Below are 24,362 nucleotides of genomic sequence, written 5' to 3'. Positions count from 1 at the left end.
ACCTGCTCATGCAGCATACGCAGATAACAAGTTCTGAATAGTAAAATAACAGCTGCCGAGCTTACTTAAAATTCTTTCAGCTAGGAGCTACTGACAACTGTCTTGCTTGAGCAAATGCTGCTGATGTTGTCTTGAGTATTAATTGGGGATAGTGATGAAATTCTGAGTAATGCATTTAAGCATGCATTGCAGAGTGAGCGGGAAAACAGTTCTTTCTTTAAGCCTACTGCGACCTCACAGTTATAAATAAACAGCCCATTATGTGCTCTCCACTACTGTAACATGACCACCGCAGTGACCACAGCTGGGATATTTATGGGGAAACACAGCGCTGCTCTTCTGCTTATTTAAAGCAACAATACATCAATTTTCCACCTTCAAATAATCGTTCCAAAGGCACAATAACTTCCAACAGGTAGAATGGCGTCCCTCCCATGTCAAAAGTGCGGCCCAATGGCCTGTTTACCGCAGTATGTAACTTTGGCAGCGGGCCGTGGTCATCTCGCGAGAAGTGTCTATGGTTTTATACATATAAATAAATAAATCCATCTTACGTTGTCTAAGAGATGTAGATGTAACAGCACTTGTGTTGTGTGTTTTACAACAGTGAAGTTACTTTTTGGAGGCACTATAATCGAATTAACTGAATTCCTACATATTGTTGCTTCAAGGATTTGAAAACTCCCTTCGACTTGTCTTCAGGATGCATGTAGAGAGTATCCTGTGAGCTGAAGCAAAAACAGTGTGACTAATGTCTCGTGAATAGAAAACTAAAGCAGCATTTGTCAAATCTTCTAAAGTCTCTACTACTATGAAAGTTAAAAAAATATATATTTTTTTCCCAACATGAAGCTTGTGTTGACACCAGCCAACAAATGGGTAATATATGAACAAAGCACGAGGAGATTAGAGAAGATATTTAGTATAATGAGGTGTGCAGTTACAGGAGCAGACGTTAAATGTTTTTTTTTTGTTATTCTAAGTTTGAAATATATCCCACTGTCTCTAATAGTGTCAAGCTTGCCGGAAACACAACAGACCTTTGGTTCCTGCCAAAAGAAACAGAATAAATATATACACAGAACGAGCCAGCCAGATAACTGAAGGGGGTGTTGTGATTGCTCGTGATACAGACTGGATTAGCGAGGGTGAGGTTGGGGTTGCTCTAGATGTGGGGAATGTAAAGCAAACCCAGAGATGTTTTGAGACGGAAAAGTTTGGACATCTGTTTCATATTACGTTTAAAAAAAGCAGCTTGTCCAATTCCAAACTGCCTGCAGAGATAAGCAAAAGTGGTTTTTGGTAATTGCTCACAACATTGGCTTCCTCCTCTGTCATTGTGTCTTTATTGCATCATTTTTATGCGGTGAGGTCAAATGAGATCATGTCAGACTATTGACTGAGACTACATTTTATTTTAAATCTTGAAGAGAGTGTGTGTCAAACCATTTGTGTGTTAAATCATGTTTTGTTTTCCATCCAATTAGGGCACCAGTTTGGAGCCAACAGCTGCTCTACCAGTTACAAAGACAAATGGTTATTATTTCTACTGTACTGTATGGCTTCAGGGGTTTTCAGAAACACCCACAAAATTACTTTGGCTTCAATACTGCTGCTGAGGCATTTCACATGGGATCTGACTCCTGCAAAGTGTTATCAGGAAAGATGATCCAGACCTGTTTCTCCGGGACACAAAAAAACAAATCTTGGGAAACACCTGTGCTTTGTGTTTTAACCTCAAACACTTCACACTTTAAAGCGTCACATCTAGGTTGGCAAGATGAGGTTGGAAGACTTCTCTGCTGGCCTGCCGTTGGTGGGGGGGGGAGAGAGACTGGTGACAAACCACTGAGAAACTGACATCACCTGACATTCAACTGAAAAAAAAAAAAGAACAATCCCTGACGACATCTGCGCTCTTTATAACGCTTAAATCAATGAACACCACAGCTAATTTAATTTCACACCTGCTGTGTCTGTGCTATCTCTGACAAACACATGTGAAGGTGATCCCCAGGAATTTATAGATTTTTTTCAGACTGAAAAACTGGAAATACCTCTTTCCATGATCAAACTACTTTATTGTACTTTAAATGGGGAAACAGTGCTCTGTGCTGTGGGTTCCCTTTTTTTGGCTTCAAGCTTCACAGAAGAGAAAATGCAGCGAGGTAAGGATTAGAGAAAAATGAATTATGCTTCATGGTGTGCATGTGTTTACCCAAATAACTATTTCAAAGCTAAGACGATATTCCCTCATATCTATTTTTCATATTTTCTTCTTAGAAAGGCATGCCTTCTTCTTAAGAACTCCTTGTTGAATTTGATCCACTGGGTTTATAAAAATGCAGCACACTCCCTCTGAAGTAATAGGGTGGTTTGCTCGTGGCCGTAACACGTCGGCTGGCATTGACCGACTGTTTACCCAAAGGACAGAGGCTGTGTTTTAGTGCACTGACCTGTGAATGCTGTCTCGAGGAGCGCGCTTTTAAAGTGGTCGGTGGGCTGAAATTTTCATAAAGCAGCATTAAGAAATCATGAGGTAGTACAGCGCCTGGTTTTTGCTGTCTAATTGTTTCCCCCTTTGAGGAGTAAAAATAAATGTCTACAACATGTAAATGTGATCTGCTGTTAAATTGGGAGAGGCTGTTATTCAGTCAGACATCATGCAGGAGGCTGTTCAGGCGAGTAAATGCATCATCAAATCAGAAGTAAGGCAGGCAGTTGTCCAAGTACAAACCTCACACAAACTGGTCTGGATTGTTGGCAAAGGTTGTGTCAACTGAACGACCTTAAATCACCATTCACAGGCCATTTGTCTCTGACCAATGTGTTATGTTGTACTATGTATTCCACTTGTAACTTCTTTGAATTAAGAGTAGGCTATCTGACAATCGCCTCACGATAATAAACTAATAAAAAGACAATTAGCTGTGAAAAATGTACAAGTTACATTGTGCTGTCAAGCTAAAATAACATATTTCCACTAGCCCCTCTTTGTCAACAACTTATGTTAGTATTAAGGTATTAAGACAATTCCTAGCTAACATAGCATTAGCTCTGAAAGAAATTCCCAGCTAACGTTACATTACCCCTTTATTTTGCATTGTGTAACACTATCAAAAGGTATGGTTAGCTTTCAGATTTTTTACTAGCTAACAGTAGTTCAGTGGTTGAATTACATTAGCTGTTAACAGGTCAACAAATATGTTGTTTTAACTTGAAATATGGCCAGATATTTTATTAAATTTGTAACTGTTCATTGCACATTTTGTCGCTGATTGCAACAAGGAACAAAGCAGTTTGTCATTTTAACAGCATTCCGACCCTGATCACGATGTCACGGGAAAATGGCTGTAAAATGAATATTATCAATTGGTTTTAAAGGCTCCATAGTAAAAGTTCAGCACCCCTTTGTCCTTCTCTTTTCAGTGACAAGTGGCCTAATGGTGTGATTGTGGGCAATAGACAGAATGAGACTGGAGAAACACTGACATAAACGTCTGCATAGAAAGCACACCTGCATCACACTCGAACACAAGAGGACTTAATGTGGCGTAACCCCAGGTGAGATAACATTATCACACGAGCAAAGCAAACCACAAGAGAGGCTCTATACGCAAACAGGCAGATGGCTCACACCTCACATCGCTTCATGTTTATAGCCTCTCAAGATTTTCAGTTCCTGTTCTTAAAGAAGCCGGCCTGAAACACAAGCGTTTATGTGGGAGGCTTGTGATCCTGGTAGGAGACACATCATTAGTCGGCCCTTCCCCCAAAGTTTCTCCAGGTGGATGAATCCTGCTGTGCCTTAAAAAACGAAATCAAACACTGATCTGTCCCCCCAATGCTTTGGAGGCTGACAAGGAGCCCGTATGTCTGATAGACACGGTGGAGAGTCTAGCCCTGTGGGAGGGACTGTAACTCTGCTGTTATTCCGCAGCAGCTGCAGGGAGCAGTGCCATGGACAAGGTGTGTGGGCTTCAAAGGCAGCCAGCCGAGCAGAAAGAAGCATGCTGGGGCTTTTTAAAAAGGTGCTTACTCTTTTACTGGAATGATATTTGAATACAAATGCACATAATCAGAATGCAGGAAAGGGAGAAGGAGAATCACATTAGCCCAATTAAGTCTCCTGAAATTTACAACATTCCCTTTCAAGTCCCTTTCTTAGCCAAGGCTTACTGTGCCGTGCTAAACATTTAGCTTAGACTCAAACAGACATAAAATCTATATAAAGTAAATATATAAAAACCCTATTTCCATCTGAGGTCTGCCAGCTGCATTGCTGTTTGTGGGGTGGCTTTATGTACATTTGTGTTTGTATATTTGAGGTTTGTTTGGTTATCACTGACTGGAACGGCAAAGTGTCATTAGCTGATGCAAAGCTCAAAATAAATCTCCCAGTGCTACTCTATAATTCGGCCACACTGGAAAATCCAGGACAGCAAACAAGGCTCCGTCATATAAACCAACCAACAGTTCTCCATGTGTATATAAATCTGATTTAATGGCACCATCTTGGCCTCATACCACACCTTCCAATCATAAACGACCCCACAAGAGAAAGGGAGCTAATGAGCATACATCCAGCTCTGACACCTGACATGCATTTAATTTGTTGAAAATGATAATGGGCTAATTATCTGGGTCATCATTAACATGCTGCTGTCCACCCCGACAATAATTTGTGCACTGTAAATAACCTCATAAATTTGTGGTTAGAGCAAATGTGTGTTTGTTTTTGCGAGTAACAATTATCTTATCACATTATACTGTGTAGCCCATCGTCAGTGATTAAAAATAAACAGGATATTTAGGGGCTCAGATCCCCTTAAGGCAGAGGACATAAAAACGCAGAGCTGAATATGTAATGAAACAGGACACATTAAGAGAAGCTACAGATAACTAATGAGGGTATTCTTGTAAAGCTATGTGCTCTTTTCCAGTAACAGTGGATGGATCGAGCAGGAGCACTCAAAAGAGGAGAACATGGGAATACAGAAGGAGACACAGGAGAGAGGTGGAGGAAGGAGGAGTGTTGGGACACAGTTGTGGCTGGAGCAACAGCAAAAGAGAAAGACCAGAAGCTGGGAGAGAGTCCCATTTCATCTGGAAAATGCCTTAGTCAGGAGACAAGAGAACCATTAGAACCAATGAGTCACAGGGAGAGGCTGCAAAAACAGATCTGGGTCGAGCTCGGCTCACAGTACCATCCCAGAAAGATGAGTAGAAAAGTGCTGTGCCTCATCATCAGTAATTTTATACAATGTAGCCTACTGCAAAAACTGATTTGTGTCACAAAGGTTTTCAAAGGACTGCTATTACCCATTACCCATATAATATTGTCTTACGTCTGTTTCTGGAAGCGACAGACAATATTTCCAGTCTTCCTGTTTAACCAGGATACCTGGGTTACTAAAAATGGATATCCAGTCCAAGACTTCCTTTTCCGCCGCCTGTCTTTGTGTACGGTGTGACTTGCAACATGAGACATTGAAATGGAATTGTTTTTGAGGGACCACGTCCAAGACCAGATTGTTATCTTCTCTCGTGTGCAGATTGACTGAAATGAATGCATTCTTTTTTAATCGCGATTAATTGTATGCTATTATGTCTCTTTAGACACACAGTGGATGAGCGGCCGTAGTCACAGTGATGAAAGGAATGACTGCCACATCTTTGAGGGTCTCATTTTACTTAAAAAAAAACTTCTTTACAGCTCAGTTGACAAGTCAAAAGTATAAAATATTCGCGTCATGACATCAAACATTTCACTTTTACCGTTCCTTTAAGCTGTTTCTTTTAGTTTTTTATCGACAACGAGTTCCTTTTTCTGTGGTTAAGTTAATGTCGTAACCTGCAAACTACCAGAAGGTCCTTTCAACCCCACGTTTTTCAAAACAAAAGCACGGTTGAATTCAAAACAGCAAGTAGAATATTCTCATTTTAAGACAAAACAAAAACCTAAAATGTTTTATTTATAAATGCAGAATTACGTAATTTCAAACATCAACATGCAATAAAAAATGTGATTAATCACCATCAACTTTTGAAATTTAGCAATTAATCCCTATGACTGACCCTTGGTCTTCGTTTATCAATCTAAAGCACAGCAATTGAGGGTTTTTACTGGAAGACGGCTTGATTAACGATTAAAGTATCCAGTTTACATTTTTATAAACTAATTCCCAACAATACCCTTATCTGTGGAGCCACAAAAAACATATAGTCAAACATACACATCTAAAATAAAACACACAACAGAGGACACAAACAAAAGTAGATAACTTTGAAACACAATGCTCTACTACTGTAAAATTAACCAACTTATCCACATTACACCTCGTTTGCATACATGGCAACTAAAAAGCAAATTCCAGCCATCATCTTGGGTCTACTCACTAAATCTATTCCTAAAGCATAGATAACCCTGTTTTCTATATACACAACACATCTTTCCTTCTGGGTTTTATTTAAAGAAGACAATCCTCCATTTGTGTTGAATAATGATTCCTCTCAACTTTGAGTCATCAGTGCTCCCTAACAGGAACCAAGCGATTTATGCAAGAAAAAGATGAAGCAAGTCGCACAAGAGTTCTTTATCTATGAAAATGTTGAAATTGGTAGCAAATAATCTCTAGTGAAAGGCTCCAGTGTTAGACAGAGAGAGTGGGAAACAATCACAGGCTCATAAATTGAACTCTTCCTCCCTGGAGAAACTTGATTAGAACACAGCCTTCTGCCCAGTATGCCAACAGTAAGCCTGATGTGAGTTAACCCTGCACTATTGTGTGAAATCATGAAGAAATTGTTGTTCATCTGGCAAAGAAAAAACAAACACCACCATTTTATCCACAGAAATTAAAGAGCTGTGTGGTGCCGTTCCATAGCCTTTGTTCATTGCACTTTCAGGCAGCAGCTTAAACTTCTGCATCATTCAGTGGATCACAGCTCTCTAAAGCCGGGCAGGTAATCTCCCCGTGTCATATACCTATTCCAGATTCCCGAGTCAGCCTAAGCTCCTCTCTGAATGTTGACTACATCTGGGGGATGAAACAGAGAAGGAGGTCATGAAGAAACCTTCCAGCAGAGCCATAGGGATTTAGTGAGTATCCTCACTCTGTGTAATGACCAGCAGGTCTACTCCAACAGCCTTTAGTGGACACCTGCGAGTGACACGGTTTATTAGTTCTGAAAACGTAGTGCAGAGGGAGAAATGGCCGGGGGGATTTCAAGATAGATTTGATTTGAACACCCTGAAACGGGGGCCTGAGTGAACCCTCAACTAAGCGCCTACCGAGCCGAGAGCCCGTTGGAGAGATCCTGCTATCTGCAGCGCCCAGCTTGTCGAATACATACCTTTTACCTCATTACCTGCTCAGCACAGCCATTATGGAGGGAAATAGGGTGAACGCAAGATAAGCACAAAGAATTCTTAGGTTGAGCACAAACAGCCGGCCTGCTTCCTTCTGATAAAAAGGAAGCATCAGCAGAGAGAGGCCCCTCAGCTTCCTGCTCTTGGTGAACTCTAGGGCTGCCAGCAGCCCCACACTTAGGTCATTCTGTTTCCTGGCCCAGATGGAGACACGCAAAGGCCTGAGGAATGCATGGATGTGAGAATATTACTGGATTATGCAGCAATTCTCCCTGTGCTCATGGAGGGAAGTGACAAAGGGCTAATCAAAAACTATAGCATTACATTACCAATGGAGGATTTTAAGACTGACAACAGTACAGATTTTATGGGGGGGGGGGGGATACGTTTATTATATAAAACACTTTTTCTTTGTGGATTGTTCACAGGACTACACTGAAAATGCACACATATAAACACATATGCATAAATACAAAAATGTCTGTGATACGCCTATTGACCAAATAATAGCCGCAAACAGATTTATCTGTCGAGCTAAATTTATAGTTGTGTTTTTACTTGACATATGAGGCCAGCAGGATTCCAAAAACAATTATGGCTACCACTTGTAGTCTCAGAGCATCTTCAATTTTGACCCAATTCCCTTTTTAGCATTTAAAATCAGTATATCAATATTAATTAAAGAGTTTATCAGTTACAAACATTTACCGGTAGCTTTATCAAGTCACCAAAGCAGGCTGCTTTATAGGGCAGCCGAGTCTTTGGCATGACGTGACCTTTAGATAAAACTGTCTTCAGCACCAACCACAGTGTTTGGACATTAGATGCTCTGAAAAACACAGTGCAGACATTACACTTAACCACACACCTTTATGGCTGTTAAACAGCCGAGGAAAAATACACCTTTCTGAGAGTAAATTATTTCTGCCAGCTGAACAGCAAATTTCATTTTCTCTTGTCTCCTGACAACAAAGATGCTGAACCCATTACTGACTGAGGCCTCTGCATCACACACATTAAATGAAGGGTCCTCTAGCAATCGAAAAAAGCAATTTTCTCATTGAGCCAATAGATACTCCATTTAGTTCCAGGCTCTCTACGGACCGCTGCTGCGGTAGCAATGGGGCTGATACAGGGGAAAGCAAGCGAAGACTGATGACCCAGCCCCGTTTCCCCCTTCTACATTGCTGCTCCTAACCCATCGATACGGATACATACGTGCCTAGCAGGCTGGATGAGGAGGGGGATGAAGAAGAAGAGGGAAGATGGGGGAATGAGGAAGAAAAGAATAATAGATGAGATGATACAGAGGGAGACAGATAGAGGAGGTGGGAGGAGGTTGAGGATGTGAAATCAGGGCCAGTGATGGAATGACATGGCCAAAAAAAAAGGCAGGAGCAGCCTAATTTGCAGGCATATCAGCCGGTATTGAAAGTGTGAGAGGGGAGAGGTTGCAGAGGAGGGTGGGGACAGGAATCTGAGGCAGGCACCCAACCATGTGGAACCACAGATTGATTAATTTCAGGCCTTTTAATGAGCAAAGCTCTTCCAGGCCAGGCCGCATCAAGTCAGTCACCCTGTGTCTCTCTGCAGGAGCTGCCATACACCGAAATTCTCACTTTTCTGTCTCTGCCAAGAAAAGTGAAAACACACACACACACACACACACACACACACACACACACACACACACAGACTCACTCTTACACTCCCTTTTCTCTTCTCTTGTTTTTGCTCTTTGTCTCTTCCCTGGCTCTGTGAATGTGTGATTAAGAGCAACACATTATCAGAGGCATGATTCAAAGGAGCGCACTGATCACCAGTGGCAAGTCTCACACCAGGTGCTCCGTGTCTGTAGGCGGAATAAATACCAGCTTGGCTCAGAGGAGATGTGAAATACACTCAAACATGCTCCCACCTAATTGCTATCCTCCACATTGTTGCTGCTAACCTTTATCCGTTGTGTAATTTACATTGTATGTTTTACAAACCCTGTTGTTTGCATTTGTACGTGTATCCCACAGACATCACTTGTATGTGTCTGAGCAACCGAGGAGCCGAGGAGCAAAAGGCTTCAGGCGGGGTTTAGTCATCCGGGCTGGCAGCTGCTCTAAAAGCATCAATACTACTGTTACTTCAGCTTTTTCTTTTCTTTTCTTTTTTTTCCTTCTCCAGCAGTACAAGACAAATGTTCACCCACAACATGAGGAACAAACACGCCTCTGTTTCCAGTTTCTCTCAACAAATTGTTCACTGCCGATCATTAGGTTTTGGGAGAGAGAAAACGGAGGGTGGAACTGAGAGAGAAAAGAGACAAATAATGAGTAAATGTTGACATGATGCAGCAGTATATCAGCTCATTAATCATGACAGGAGATTGCTGAGTGTGATTTGACTCCTCTCTCTCTCTCTCTCCTTTTCTGACAGACTGAATCAGCCTCAGGGAAGCAGAGAGCTGAAGCAAGTGTGAGACTTTAACTTGAGGCAAGAAAATCCAGCACTCACCTGGACTATGGTTAATGGGTCCCTTGGAGCCAATCTCTTTAAGCAAAATCTGATTATAACCTGATTTCCAGATGTTACTTTGACATCACACATTTTTTTTAGTGAGTGAGTGAGTGAGTGAGTGAGTGAGCAGAAACTTTTTTTGTCCCGACCTGCACTTTCTTCAACAAAACTTTTGGATGAGCCAGTGATGAAATCAACCCTGAAATCACTTGAAAATCACATGCTCTGCTTGCGAAGAGTGTCCTCAGAATGAGTATTGAGCTTTCCTTTTCAGAGCTCTTGGATGTGTTCACTTCAGTGGAGATCAGACAGACAGAGTGGAAGGATGAGGTAGTTTGGGATGATGTATCCGTGTGATTAATGCAAACTGACAATGAACTCCTGCCCTACAGCAAAGGTAGCGCCGTCAGAGACATCCATCTGGTGGTGACCCCACGCATCTCTGTAGACAGACAGACCTCCTCCTCCTCCTCCTCCTCCTCCTCGGTTATGGTTGGACCCCCGTGGGAAGGACGCCAGCTTGGAGAACTGACACACATCGCTCCGGATTTCCCCCTGATGTCATGTTTCTCATACTATGACCCACTATTATCTGTAGACTGCATAGCAAAGCACACTTCACAGAGACACATAAAAGGGCACACTCAGTAACCAGAGGGTATTTACGCATAGGCCTAATGTTTGTGCATACGTCTGTTATTACTGAGAAAATTAAAAAAACAACACCGTCGTGACAGAGGTAAACTCAAGTCTACATGCTTTACCAGCAGAATAAACGACTTGTCTTGAATACCGCATGACAAAGCATCCGTTTACTGATGCCATGGGAACAAAAAGCTGGGATGTCTCTGCAGCTCATCTGAAAGAGACATTTTAACTTGCAAGCACAAAGTAAAGCAGCAATCAAACACCGTGCACAACATCGCCCATTGGACACGCTGTTGTGAATGAAGAGCCCGTCCAGCAACAAGACACTCAAGAAACCCAAACGAGAGGCACAAAATGGCATCATAACATCTCATTTCAACACACATGAGCATGAAAAGTTCAGACACTTTTGGGAAAGCAGCGACACGTCTCTTACCTCAACGCGACTCTCAGCGCCGAAACCTCTGCTTGAGACAATCTGTGTCCCCTTCAAAAACAAAAATGTCTCTTATCAGCCGTGTTTGGGAAGCCTTGGACTGCTGGAGGTAAGTATTCAAATGAAACAGATCTGTGCGGTCGTCCCTCGAAAGGTGAATTGTGACCAGCAGCGTCCAGCTGATAAAATCCACCGCTCCGAGGTCTGTGATCCCAATTCGGAGAAGCGTGCAGCGTTGAGGGGAAGGTCGGTATGCAAACAGTTTTCCGAAGTCACTGAAAGCGGAGCGGCTCATCCAGCAGCCTGCCGCTGCGCTCCGGAGGGCGGAGACTCTCCTCCGACAGGACACGCCTCCGGTTTACCTCCTCTTTTCTACTCTCTCTCCTCAACTTATTACAGTTGTGCCACAAACCTATCTCAGCAGAGAAGATGCCTTCTGGCACCTGCGCCAGAAATACCTGATAAAAGCCTTGTACAATAATAATCCTGATTTAAAGTTAATTGATCTACTTTGATTTGTTCCCTTCACACTAAAGGTGGCAACCACTCAGCTCGCTTTGTAAAGCAAAAATAGTAAGCTATTATGCTACTAGTGTGACAGTTTCATGTTTACACCGATTGTTCATTTGTTTTTTTTTTAATTACACAGAATTACCTGGCAAGGTTTGACGGAGAGGTCCTCAGGGCCCCAAGATGTTGTAGTTTGCGGCCCCTTTCCCTTGTTTTCTTCTTCTTCTTACAATGTTACAATTCACTTAGCAGACGCTTTTATCCAAAGAATAGAATAGAATAGAATGTCTTTATTGTCATTATACAATTGTACAACGAAATAATTATTTTTGCTTCACCTTAAAGTGCACACACATACAAGCATCCACAGCTAAAAACAACAAAAGAAGAAAATGAAAAAAAAGGAACTCTCACTGAGGTAAGATGGGCAATGTATGGTAGGAGTTATTTACAGGTAGTAGCATAACAGAATATAAATAGATATTGCAGAAATATAAAATAAATATTGCACAGTGACGTACATCAGAGAGTAAGTACAACACTAATCCATTCATACACCGCCACCGAAGCAGAGGGAGCAATGCGGGGGTCAAGTGTCTTGCCCAAGGACACATCGGACATGTTGTTCAGCTGGGGATCGAACCCTCGACCTTCCGGTTGAGAGGCGTTCTTCTTTGGTTAATTCTTCTTTATTTAATTGACCTTGTTCATTTTCATCTTTTGGACAGCGAATGAATTAGCTTCAACCCCCTTATTTAGGGTGTTTACATTTTATTTCCAATCATGTGTCTTATGTTATCCGTCGATAGTTTAATTAGCACGTCACCTAGAAATCGTGACTTTGTTAGCTAAAGCAAGCTAGCCAACTGTGCACTGCAAGTTTCGCAAGCTGATTTGCAGATTACACTCGAGGGCTAAAAACACATGATACCCCAATGTGCAAAAAGTCAGTTTAAAAAAAATGTTGAGTAGAATCAGCCTACCTCTTTGTCGGGATAGTAAAATCATGTCAACACTCTTGAGTCTAAAAGTGAAGGTGACAAGCAATCACTAGAGAGTGAAAACTAGTAGCATAGTCAAAAATAGTACAAACCCTGTTTTTCAGAGTTGGCTCACTCGAATGCTGGTTTTGAATGCACAGAGCCAAACAAGCTATCACCATTCAACCTTCCTGCTATTGGGTTTAGGTGAGCAGCTGTATGGTCTAAATTCATCCCCTGTTGCGTTTGTTTAATGCCGATTAACGCATGATTATACAACTCAATCTACGTTTTAAAAGTTATTTTGAACAAACCCATTTGGGGTAGACATTTAAAATAATAATATAGGCTATATTATACAATGAAGATTTAAAACATGTTGTGCTATTTATCACACTACTTGTCAAAGGTTAACAAGGATATTTTAAAAAACCTTTTTAAATAGTGGCACAGAAAAACACAAGTTGTTAACCGCATCAAGAAGGAACTGCTGCTTAACATGAAATGTTTTTTTTTTTTTAAATCACATTACAAATTGTTGTTTGAACACAGACAGGCAGGAAAGACAGTTTGTTTTGATCCTCTCATCTTACTCTTGGTTAATAACTTCAATTAGGATTATAATTACATCAGAATGTGTTTATCTAACCATTTTACCTACTTATCAAAAACAATTTGACTACTATGCTGAATTGTCACCTTTGTGTTTTCATGAGGATCATGTCCTGTCCCCTAGAGAAACTCTTTGTCCAAGTGTAGGATTCAAATAATCATTGTTGCAATGATGGTCCTGTGCATACAGCCATTGTGGAATCTAATTACGCAGATACAAGAAAATGATTAGAAGATGAAACAGTTTTGCATCTCAGAGTAAAACCAATTGCTTCTTGTAGCTATATCCTTAGGGAGGATGTTATAACATCTGTGAGAGTTGTGAGTATTGCTTTCTTGAGAAATTAGCCTAACGTGTTTTTGATCCCAGCAACAGATAAGTGACAACTTTGAGATAGGCAGCTTACAGTTATTGTTTGTTCCCTGTTAATTATTCATGCTGTGTGCCTCCCTCACAGCCAGAAAACAAGAGGAGTGCTTTTGTTTTGGCTTTGGAGGGGTGAGAGACGGGGGGCCTAAAGTGTTTTCTATCCCTCTGTGCTACTCGTGTCACAAAATCTACTACAGATGGAGAGCAAGATAAGCGCTCCAGAGACTGATCTTTTTGCCTTCTCCTCTAAGGTCGTGACACTGACATTCCCAGTGGCATATGTGATACTTGCAACCCCCAGCCTCCTTGTGTTCTCTCCTGATCCCTTTCTTATTGGCCTTTAGGAAATATGCAGTTTTAAGAGCATTTTTGAAGTAAAAAAAAAAAAAAGGAAAAGTGACGTTGAATGAGGCAGAGATGAGTTTATGGAAAGGTTAGTTCAAAAAGTAGTCAGGAGTTTGTTTCAGACACACAGGGCCTCCGTCTGTGTGAGGAAAGCTGTGCAGGGTGCAGGAATGGCCAGGCTCCAGAGAGAACAGCTGTGAGGTATTTTCTTTTTGGCTCCTTGGGTATTTGCAGAGGGCTCAGAGAGCAAAAAGAAGGCTGAGGTGAATCACTAACTAAAAAGCACCTCCTCCCCCGGCCTCAGAGCGCTCACATGGATCACTGGGGTTGAGGGGAGGTCCTCTCTTCTAAGACGCCAACAACACACAGCTCAATTCAGTGATTACTTGTTGTTCCATGCTAATCAGTGATTGATCAACACATGTAGGGATCTTAGACCTTTGGGATTCATTCGTTAGTTTACACAGCTCCAAAGTCTGCATACTTCCAACCTCAAAATTTGCTGCTTCAGAAATAGGAAATGTCGTTTTACAGAACTTTGAAGAAAGAAATCAAATGAATCCTATCTTCAGCTCATTCAAGAAAGGATTTTATAACGTTGTAATTGGTACAAAAAAGTATTTGTGATGCTGTCTGACCTATAAACATAATTTGATATTTTAGGTGACAAAGATGGAGGATGGAAACAAGATGTGTGTCTGGTGCTTTTTTTGGGCACGATTTGCTCTACATTCTATGTTCCTCCTACATTTACGCTTCTGGCAATATAATGTAGTCTTGTATCCATGATAATCAAATACACACACACACACACACACACACACACACACACACACACACACACACACACACGCACACACACACACACACACAGGTCGACTATATGCTAACCCACAGGCCAATTCTCACATGCACGTCTTATCACACACAAACCCTTTTAATTCAATTTACACAGCCCGCGCTTCAATTTCACACACATAGCATCACACCACATGCTATCTCATTAAACAGGCTGTGGACATGCTTCACCAGCTCTAACAAAGTATAGCTTTATTGTTCTCTCACACAGACGCACACAGGGACATAGTCCAAAGGAATTCCCCGACAACAGCATAGAAGTTATCAGAAAAATAAAGCATTATTTTGTTTTTGTGATTGTGGTTTGGTTTTTCTTTATTTTGTATATGTTAATGTCAAAACACGGGATGTAATTTTAACGTTATGTGGTTACTGCACTATGCACAGAGATAAAGCTGTCTTTGTCTCTTGTGCAGGTTTAAAATGGCATACAAGCTCCTTTTCTATGAAAATTGTGCAGCTTTTTTTCCTCTTGAAATTGTCAAGCATATTATGATCTTTGGAATGGTTTTATTTTAACTAATTCAAGCAGGTTTAAGCACATGCAGTTGAGGCATTTATGTAAATGACAAAAATGGCTGCTTTTCTATGGAAGATTCTGAATCTGCCCTTATGTCATGAATAAACTGGACTGAGATTTGTGTTAACTCAACGTCAGTCAAATGTCTAAACTGAGACAAAAATAAAATTGGAAATTTGTTTAAAATCATTGTCACAATGATCTAAATGACTTCTGTCATGTCTTCACAGTGGTCCTTATCTCCATCCAATAACAACCAGAGCACAAACATATTTAAATTTACTCATTGTATTATAATAAGAAGAGTTCAAAGCAGCAGTTCTTTTCTTCAGAAAGCAACGGCTATTCAATAGTTGAAATTTATGCTTGAAATAAAGCTTACTGGGAAATCATTCATTCACTATTAGCTATTGTGCCAACTAATTTCCTGTTGTTCAGCATAGCTCTAGCTTTTAAAATGTAGCTTAAGCCAGGAGACAATGAGTTAAAGCCAGTATTGAGATATGAATCTGAGGGGAACATCCGGTCGGTTTTTCTGAAAATTACAACATGTTGCCTCTCAGTGTTTCAATACATTCCCAAAGAAAACTGTTAAAATGATGAGATGTGACTTTGAATGGAAAAATATGTCTATATGTCTTGGGGACTATTAACCAGATTAAATGACTTCATGTGGTCTGTAGTCTTAAAACCTCTTGCTGAAGTCATTTTATCCAGTCACTGTTTGGCAAGAAATAGTTCCACCACATAACCTCCCCATTAAAACCATAACTAGTCTTTATAACCCATGTATGTCAGACTTTTCCTTTTAAATGCAAATGAACTATTGGCTTCAGAGACACACTGAGATTTTCAACTCCTCAGATCAGGATAAAATTCACAAATTAAAAAGCTAGCTGGAAACTTTAAAACCAGAAATAGAATAAAAACCACAGTAAGAAGATGAGTCATGAAACGCTGCTGATTTCTTTTGCGATCAATTCATTTTGGAGTTTCATTTGCTTCAACAAGCAAACAAAGCCACATACAGTAGGTCCTCCCCGAGACTGACGTTTTGCCACCCATTATTCTAATCAAAGTTAACATCCCTAAATAGACAGTGAAAGATATTAACATAGACACACACCAAGACGTTGTCGCTGAACACACCAGTGCAGCCTCAATCTGTCAGGGGGCATCAGCCAGCGCCCAGGGGAGACAGGCCCTGCCTCAAGGCGTCCTGCCCCCTCTACGACTCCAGGTTTAGGATTAAAGGACAAGGAGACAGGGTGTAGACGGGCATATTCATATTGGAAGCCCTTCAGGAACCACACACACATTCAGTTAGTGTGCTACTGAAAAGTCTTGCAGACTTACATTTTCCATTGCATCGTCTGAGTCATAATCTGTTCTTACAGAGTTCAACTTTAACATTTTGATCCTGAAGCAAACCTTTTGGAAAACAGTCCTCTATAACCTAGATTTTTCTGAGGAGAAACCTTGAGGACTTTTCATGAAGCAAGCAGCAAACGTCCCTCCAAGAATATGTGCGAGACACGGTTCAAAATTAGTGCGCTTTCACATGAAATGGTCTGTGAATTCATGCATCTCCATCTGGCTTAGTGAGCCTGCCTGCGTCTGTCACATCGCCAGGCTGACAGAGAACATGGGGCACAGAAGGGTGACAATGGAAATGACAGTTTCACTCTGAAGCTGGCACGTAATGAATCATCTTAATTTGGAAACACCTTCATCGAGACGATTCATGCGGTTTTGGTGTGTGTTACCTGCCTGTAACCTAGCAACAAGCTCCCCACGCCGTTTAAAGAAGTAATTGAACAAATCTGTAGGAGGGAAAAGGCGCAAAAGGAGAGAATCAAAGTATAAGCATGATGTTTCTGCAATTAGAAAGCATTTAGAAGCGTGTTGAATGCTTTATGTGCTGAAGCATGGCTATACTGTGTATTATTTGAACTTTTTATCTGTTTCTGGTAGCATTCTGCTTTTACACCTGTAGGTGATCTAGTTTGAAGCCTTCCTCCACCTTAGTTATTACGGATGTCTATCTGCTGTAGCTCAGTCAGTGACAGGAGCCTGAAGATACAAGAGAGAGTGGGAGGGAAAGTGTAGAGATATATGTCAGTCTGCTGAGATATTTTATGCATTTTTATTTCTTTCAGGGATTCAGAAACATCTGCTGTCATGGAGTTTAACCGAGCAGTGAGAGAGCTCATGCACAAGGCCCAGAGGCTGAGGGAATTGGAGAGAGTAAAGATGGAAACAAGGAATGACCGAACCCATTCTGCCCTTGTTTCATCTTAATGTACAGTAAGTAAGGGTGCTGACTTTAACCCCCCCACCCCCACCCCTTGTCTCTTGCACCCCCTCTGAGTGCAGCCATTTCTTTGCTGTCCTGCGGTGACAGGCCAAGCGTGGCTGAACTCCCTCCATATACTGTACCTCCAGTGTTCCCAGGAGGATGAACCGACTACTGAATGGAAGAAAGTAGGCCAGGGGAGCCACCTCTGCATCCCCCCCTTCCTCCTCCTTCTCCTCCTCCTCCTACAGAAATCTGATTCACCAGAAGGGGAAACATCCATTTGTCTGTCACACAGAATTTCTCTCCCGCTCTGTTCTATTCAGGGATTTCATTTACCTCAGAGAGAGCATGCATTTTTAACTCTGTGGATTTATTTCTCATATTGACTCAATTCCTCTAGGTGTGCAGGAAATTCTGTGTGCCAGTTTTGACAAGACATCACTGTTTAGTTGAATTCAAACAGGTTTGAGCCACTTCTTTCTGTCAGGGGGAATGGGGTTCTGTGTGCAGCACAAGTATGGAGTTCTGTGGTTGCTGGTCCGGTCCAGACACATTTTCTGGTCTGGGAGTCTTGGAAGGTGGAACTGTGGGATATAAAATAGTTTTAAATGAATAATGATTTGTGGATAGAAGCTTTGTAGGCCTGGTGCACTGTAAAATAGTGAAAGATGGTTAGACATAAACGAAATAGAGATGTTTAAAAGTTGAACGGAGCCTTGAAAACTGTGTAGATAAACATAGGGTAATAGATGTTTTTGAGAAGACAAATACAATTACAAGAATATTAAAAATAGAAATGTAATATTAGGGATAGCTCTTAGTGAAAGTATGTTTTATTATCCAGAGCCTCAGACTCTGACAGCTAATACTAGCTCTCCTTCAGTTTCCAATCTAGCATTCGAAACTAAAGACCTCTGCCCAAGGATCTCAGTCAATGCAACGTTGTAGCAAGTAGGGTTGTCATGATACCAGAATTTCAAACTTTTGATACCATGGCAACAAAAATAAATTTCCAAACTTTTGATACCATGGCAACAAAAATATAAAGTCCAAGACTCTGGGTAATTTCATGTTGTTGTGTTTTAAGATTTATTTTGGGGCTTTTTTTTTTTTTTGCAATTTAAAGGAAAGATTGGACAGTTGATAAAGTTGGAGATCAGGTGAAGAGAGTGGGGAATGACATGCGGGAAAGGAGCCACAGGTCAGATTCTTGGCCGAGCTGCTCGCTTCAAGGACTGCAGCCTCTGTACATGGAGAGCGAAAACTCACCATTCCGCCACCGGAGCCCCTCATGATTTTATTTGTTTTCTTTTAAAGAGAATTGTTGGGCATTTTTGCCTTTACAAGATAGGACAACTGAAGAGAGAAATTAAAATGCTGGAGGTAGAAAGTGTAGGATGACATGCCGCAAAGGGCCAATTTCAGATTTGAACCCACGGCCTCTGCGCAGAGGACCATTGCCTCTGTACAGGGGTCGTGCACCATAACCCCCAAGCTATCGGTGCCCCATCCCTCATGTTTTGACTCAGATAAAATTCCAAGTAAAATCCTGCACACTGTCTAAATTGCACAATCACATTGGCAATGTTTCAGTTTTGACAAGTTTCCAATGTGTTTGTGCAGTTCTGACAGCATCAACTCCTCTCCTCTCTGTCTGTTTGTAAGAGACATTTTTATGTGACACATGGACTTGAGACACTTCATTGTTTGCCCATCTGTGAATTTGAATTGTCCATCACTGCTTTTTCTCTTATTCTCACAGCATTTTTGGATTAAACATATTTTTTTAAAAAGCCTGATACTTTTCGATTCTGTTGATCATTAAAATAATAGAGATTGTTTCATAAACACGTGATATCGAAAAGTATCACAATTTTACACCCACACAAATCACATTTACACCGTTGTAGAAGAACACTTTGCCATCGTGTCTCTCTACAAATTGGATTTCATGAGTTCAATTAACTTTTTCCAATTCATTTAGATAATCAGTTATACAATACTTCAATTCAGAGGAGAATTCTTGTAGTTTTTTTTTTACAGTGTTCTTGTGGGGCTCGCTGCAGACGCCTGGGAGCTTTAAACTGGAGAGCAGAAACCGGGTGTGGAAACAACACTGTCATGGTGGTCACCATTTTAATATGCCTCCAGTCTGTAGAAGACCCCGCTGACTGTGATTAATGTCAAGAGCTGTTAATACAGTTTGAGCTGGTTGGCTTTCAGAACTATAACTCTTGCGACAATCCCATTTCAATACTAAAGCAGTTTTTTCAACTTCCACAAAGCCGATAATGACGTTCCCAGAGTTTGTTTTGGACTTGCTACACTTCATGCTGCAGCCCTTTTTTTTTTCTTTTTTTTTTTTTTACAGAGGCCCAGGTAATTTCCCTCCATTCCTTCAGAGAACTCAACTACATAAATGAAATACGGATGCAGCTTGAAATCAACTCCAGTGGCATCCAATCTCTTGAATCAACTTTAGGGATGTTTTCCCTGCCAACTCCTGCTTGGATACCAACATTTCCTTAGCAACTGCATGGCCAGAGGCTATATATGTACATTTAATGCTGACAGGAGCTGCAGGGCTCAGCTGTTGATGGAGCACAGTTATCCTTTTTCTCATTACTGTCTGCTCTATGTGATATCCACCAGGCCAAAAACAACCATAAGGGACTTATATATATGTGTGTGTGTGTGTGCATAGTGTAACCAATAAGGAGAGCCGGCGTGCTCCTCAGAAACACCTGTCCAATACTCTGAGCTGATATCTGAGAAGACAAACAAAGGATTTTCTATTCCTCATCACACTCCAGATGTCATCAGATATGGATGCAAACACAACTTCCTGAGAAAATTGAAAACTGCTCAAACATGTTCAAAGTGCCAGAGCTCACATGCATAATCTTATTTGAGAGAACAAAACACAAATAAGCTGCTCATCCTGTGACAGCCGTGTTTGTTAACCTGTTTCCACACGCACATAAGACAGGGAATACCACAAAATCAGAGCCTAAAACTAAGCTTACTGTGCTGGATGAGTGTTTGTTTTAGTCTTGTTTCCATGGTGATGTCTTGCTCATAGACGCACCTAGACTTTTTTTGAGAAAAAAAAAGGTTGAAAATCTAACTAACTGCAAAAATACAAAAAATCTGAATATACTTCTAAGGTCAACGGTGGTTGCAGAGTAGAGAGCAAATAAGCGCACTTTTTCTTTATTGATTCCCCTCCGCATATGGAATACAGTATAAGTGGGCTCCTCCACTAGCCCCTAATGGTTACACAAGGTCAGAAACACAAGCTTTCATGTCCTGGAAATCCATGCAGCAGAAAAAATAAAGCAGCCATCTGGAATCAACTGAAAAGGTCAGTGCATGAAAAACATAACCAACTGGTTTCCGAATGTAAACTAATCAGCATACATGGGCACTTGTTTTAAAGACAGCAAACGATATCAACTGTTTAATATTCTTTAATCCTTTAATTGTTGCGTATAGCCATTTTAAAAGTGACTGTATGCAAATGTGACCGCAGATGCTCAAAATAATCAACACCCGACTCTCCTTCCCTCAGCTCAAATAGTTTTGGTTAAAAGTCTGAAACTTTATTTTGTTCCACTTTAACTGGTTATATACCATATTATTGATAACGACTGCAGCAGTCTGCTGTTTACTGCAAAAAAAAAACAACAACTCTAAAAACTGATTTTGCATGACATGCTCAGCACCACACGGACAGATTGGTAAATGGTTCAGATCGAACCATTTACTGCTAAGGAGCTGGTAGGGAATAAAATACCCCAAAATGTTTTGCTCCTTTAAGATTCAACCCACTACTGTGCATACAGCTGCTTCTTCCAATAATGTACACCTATTTTACAAACAATAGGAACAAGGCATGTGAATAGGCATAAAAATAATCATGACCACTCTTGTTTGAAATGTTATGTTAACACTGCAGCTGTCAAAGAAACATGAATGATAGATAAGTAATGCACAGTTATTTGTCCACAAGGCCAAAGATGACCGCTATCTTGTCTGAGTGATGTGGCACATAAAATAACTGATGGATCCCAGTTTCATTATTCCAAGATGTGAAAGGTGTCTAAAGATAATCCAGGTGAATGATTGGAGAGTCTATCATGAGAGTCAGAGGCACAATGGTGTAATTATACCTGCACAAGGACAAGACAAGGTGGAAGTCAGATTGGACATTTATCCTTGGATCACCATCAGTATGGATTTAAAAGCTTAGCCAATGAGCTGTGAAACACTGTCGTACAAAAGATCAAGATTCATCTGTTGGAGCATCAAAGAATAAACGGCAAACATGTCAAACACCATTTGAGATGAAAAGAGGAAATAATGAGGGAAAAAAGGAAAAGCAGAGCAACAGAGATCGGCCCATATTTTCTTCTTCATGTCAAAGCTCAGCAGGAAGTTTCAAGGGAAACACAAGACTCTCGAGTTTTCTATAAAATCTCATTTTCAAATCATAAATCCAAGAGCCCGAGTCCATCAGGGGAGATCTGATGCCTATGTCTGTTGGCAGTGTACAAATTCTTAATAAGAAAGATCTGATTCTTTGATGTGATATTCATATTCCCTCAGGATGAATGTACAATTTGCTCTTTGATACCACTCAGAAAGTAACAGAAACATGAAACTTTTACGTGGGACGTGGATTCAGGGAATACTACTTGTGTAAAAGCGTAAAACCGCTCCATCAGTTTTTGCAAACTTTGAAAACTTGTAAATCAGCTCCAACCACTCACTTTGTGTCAAGATTTTCCAAATCAGCTGCTTTCCTGTTTCTTTTTAAACTGTCAAGGCTACTGAAAGAAAAAAAGAAAATGCTGAGACATGTGCGGTCATGTTTTCCCTTTTTTATGTTCAGGTTTTAGGAAATATTGGTCAAACAAACTAAATGGATTTCAGTTTTTTTGCAAATCTATTTCATACAACTAATTGGGGTTCCCTGGTTGTAGGCCTATGTTTCTTAGATGTTAGTAAACTATAGTTCCTATTTGTCAAACAGGTCTTTTTCTGTAATGCTTGGAGATGCTATCTCCTCTTGTGCTTCTCTTTCTTTTGGGGTCTCCCAGGGAACTATTTTAGGTCCCCTCCTATAATCTATTTACATGCTGCCCATGGGGAAAACCCTGTGTATGCACGGCATAGGCTTTCATTGTTACGCCAATGACACTTAACTCTATGCCCGTTAAAACCTGGTATACCTGCTATCTTTTACAGATCATGTCCTGTCTGTCAGAAATTAAAAGTTGGATGTCAAAAAATGTTTTACAGCTCAACGACTCCAGTCTGAAGTGCTTATTAATTCCATCTGGCCCCAGAACTAGTTTAATTAATAATCTCCAGTCTGGGGGCCCGATCTGCCCAAAACCTGGAGGTCAATTTTTGACGGTCAAAGTGATACAATCCTGTTTTGTTCAATTGAGACAACTTGAACCAAAATTAGGTCATTCTTTTCTCTTGGTGAAAGTAGTCCTCGCTTTTCTCTCTTCCAGACTCGACTATTATAATGATCTTTATTCCAGCATTAGCAAGCATAATATAAGCCTGAAATGAATTCAAAATGCTGCTGCCAGGCTTTTACCGCTTACCAAGTGAAGTACTCACATAACACCTGTCATTGCTTCCCTTCACATGCTACCTGCAAGTTTAAGAATTTATATACAGATTGTAATGCTTGTTTTTAAAGCCTTAAATGGCCATGCCACCACCCTATATCTGTGATTTCCTAACTATGAGCCAGACTACCTGAGATCTTCTTCCAGGGCTTTACTAGCAGTTCCTTAAACCTGACTTGTCACAAAAGGTATGCAAGCTTTTGCAGTTCAGGCCCCACAGTTGTGGCAAACTCAAACCGCTTCTTAAAACTCATTTTAATGATCTGTTTTTTTTTTTTATGTTGGCACTGGTGTCTACTTCTTTACCAGGTTTTTAGTGACTTATGTTGAATTGTTTTACATCTCTGGGGGTAGCGTCATATTAATTTAAAACAGGGAACCGTATCAATCCCTTGATTGAGTTTATCTTAAGGTGTAAGAAAACCAACTACAATATAATATTTTTCATATTCAAAATGGTTATTGGCTGACACAGCAGCTACACAGCAAATTGGCGACTGTGATTGAATATAATTATCAAGCAAAAGATATGGCAAGATTTATCTGCAAGTTTCCACAAAAGTATAATCAGCCATTCTTGAAATAATGTATTGGAAATTGAAACTAGGGTTGTTGTTATTTTTAGATTAGGATTTTAAATGTGAAAAGGACTTCAGAACAGCTGTGTCCTGGGGGAGGAATGGAAGGACAGGAGACCATAGTTGTAGTTTTAAAGGAAAGGAAAGGCAAAAAGAAAGAAAATACCATCTGATCCGAATTAAGGTCTGCTTGAGAAACATCCAAAATAAGTTTTACACATTCTCTTATTGCTAAATAGATCAATTATACAAACATAATGCCAATGCACTCCTGCGGGCTGACACAAGGCTGAGTCTTTGAATGATGAGGATATCCGAGCCTTTCTCCAGAGCTTCTTTTGTTTTAACTAATGCTTTCGTCAGTGATTATACTTTATGAGAGGCGAAAATGGAGAAGAGACTCAGGCCACAGCCTCCATTCACCTCATTTCCCTGTGAACCTTTCTCTAATGGCTATTTAATTCTTAGTACTAACGGATTATCAAAGCCATTTAAATTAGTCATCATGGAGAGGATAGATTGTGAGACAGCCATGGGAGGTGGGTCACGTTCACAAAAAGGCCTCAAGGAAAGATGAGCAAATGCAAATGAAATATGAAAAAGGATGATTTCTTCTCTCTCTGTAGATTCCACGGGCTGTACTTTTGATTTAATCTGCTATAAAGCTGAGCCCACTGT

General features: G+C 40.7%; 1 protein-coding gene across 1 annotated transcript in view; it reads right to left on the bottom strand.

Annotated features, from left to right (window-relative positions):
* tspan18b (tetraspanin 18b) overlaps positions 1–11,278 on the bottom strand; it is a 32,245-nt gene extending 20,967 nt beyond the window's left edge. Inside the window, exon 1 of the mRNA XM_020658334.3 lies at positions 10,965–11,278. The gene's annotated coding sequence lies outside the window, so the exon portion shown is untranslated. The remainder of the gene's footprint in view (positions 1–10,964) is intronic.
* Between the last annotated feature and the right edge of the window lie 13,084 nt (positions 11,279–24,362).

This window comes from Labrus bergylta, chromosome 7 (genome assembly GCF_963930695.1).
Source record: "Labrus bergylta chromosome 7, fLabBer1.1, whole genome shotgun sequence".
In the NCBI taxonomy this organism is placed as follows: domain Eukaryota; kingdom Metazoa; phylum Chordata; class Actinopteri; order Labriformes; family Labridae; genus Labrus; species Labrus bergylta.
The sequence above is the reverse complement of the archived record's forward strand: the minus strand, read 5'-3'. Positions and strand labels throughout refer to the sequence as shown.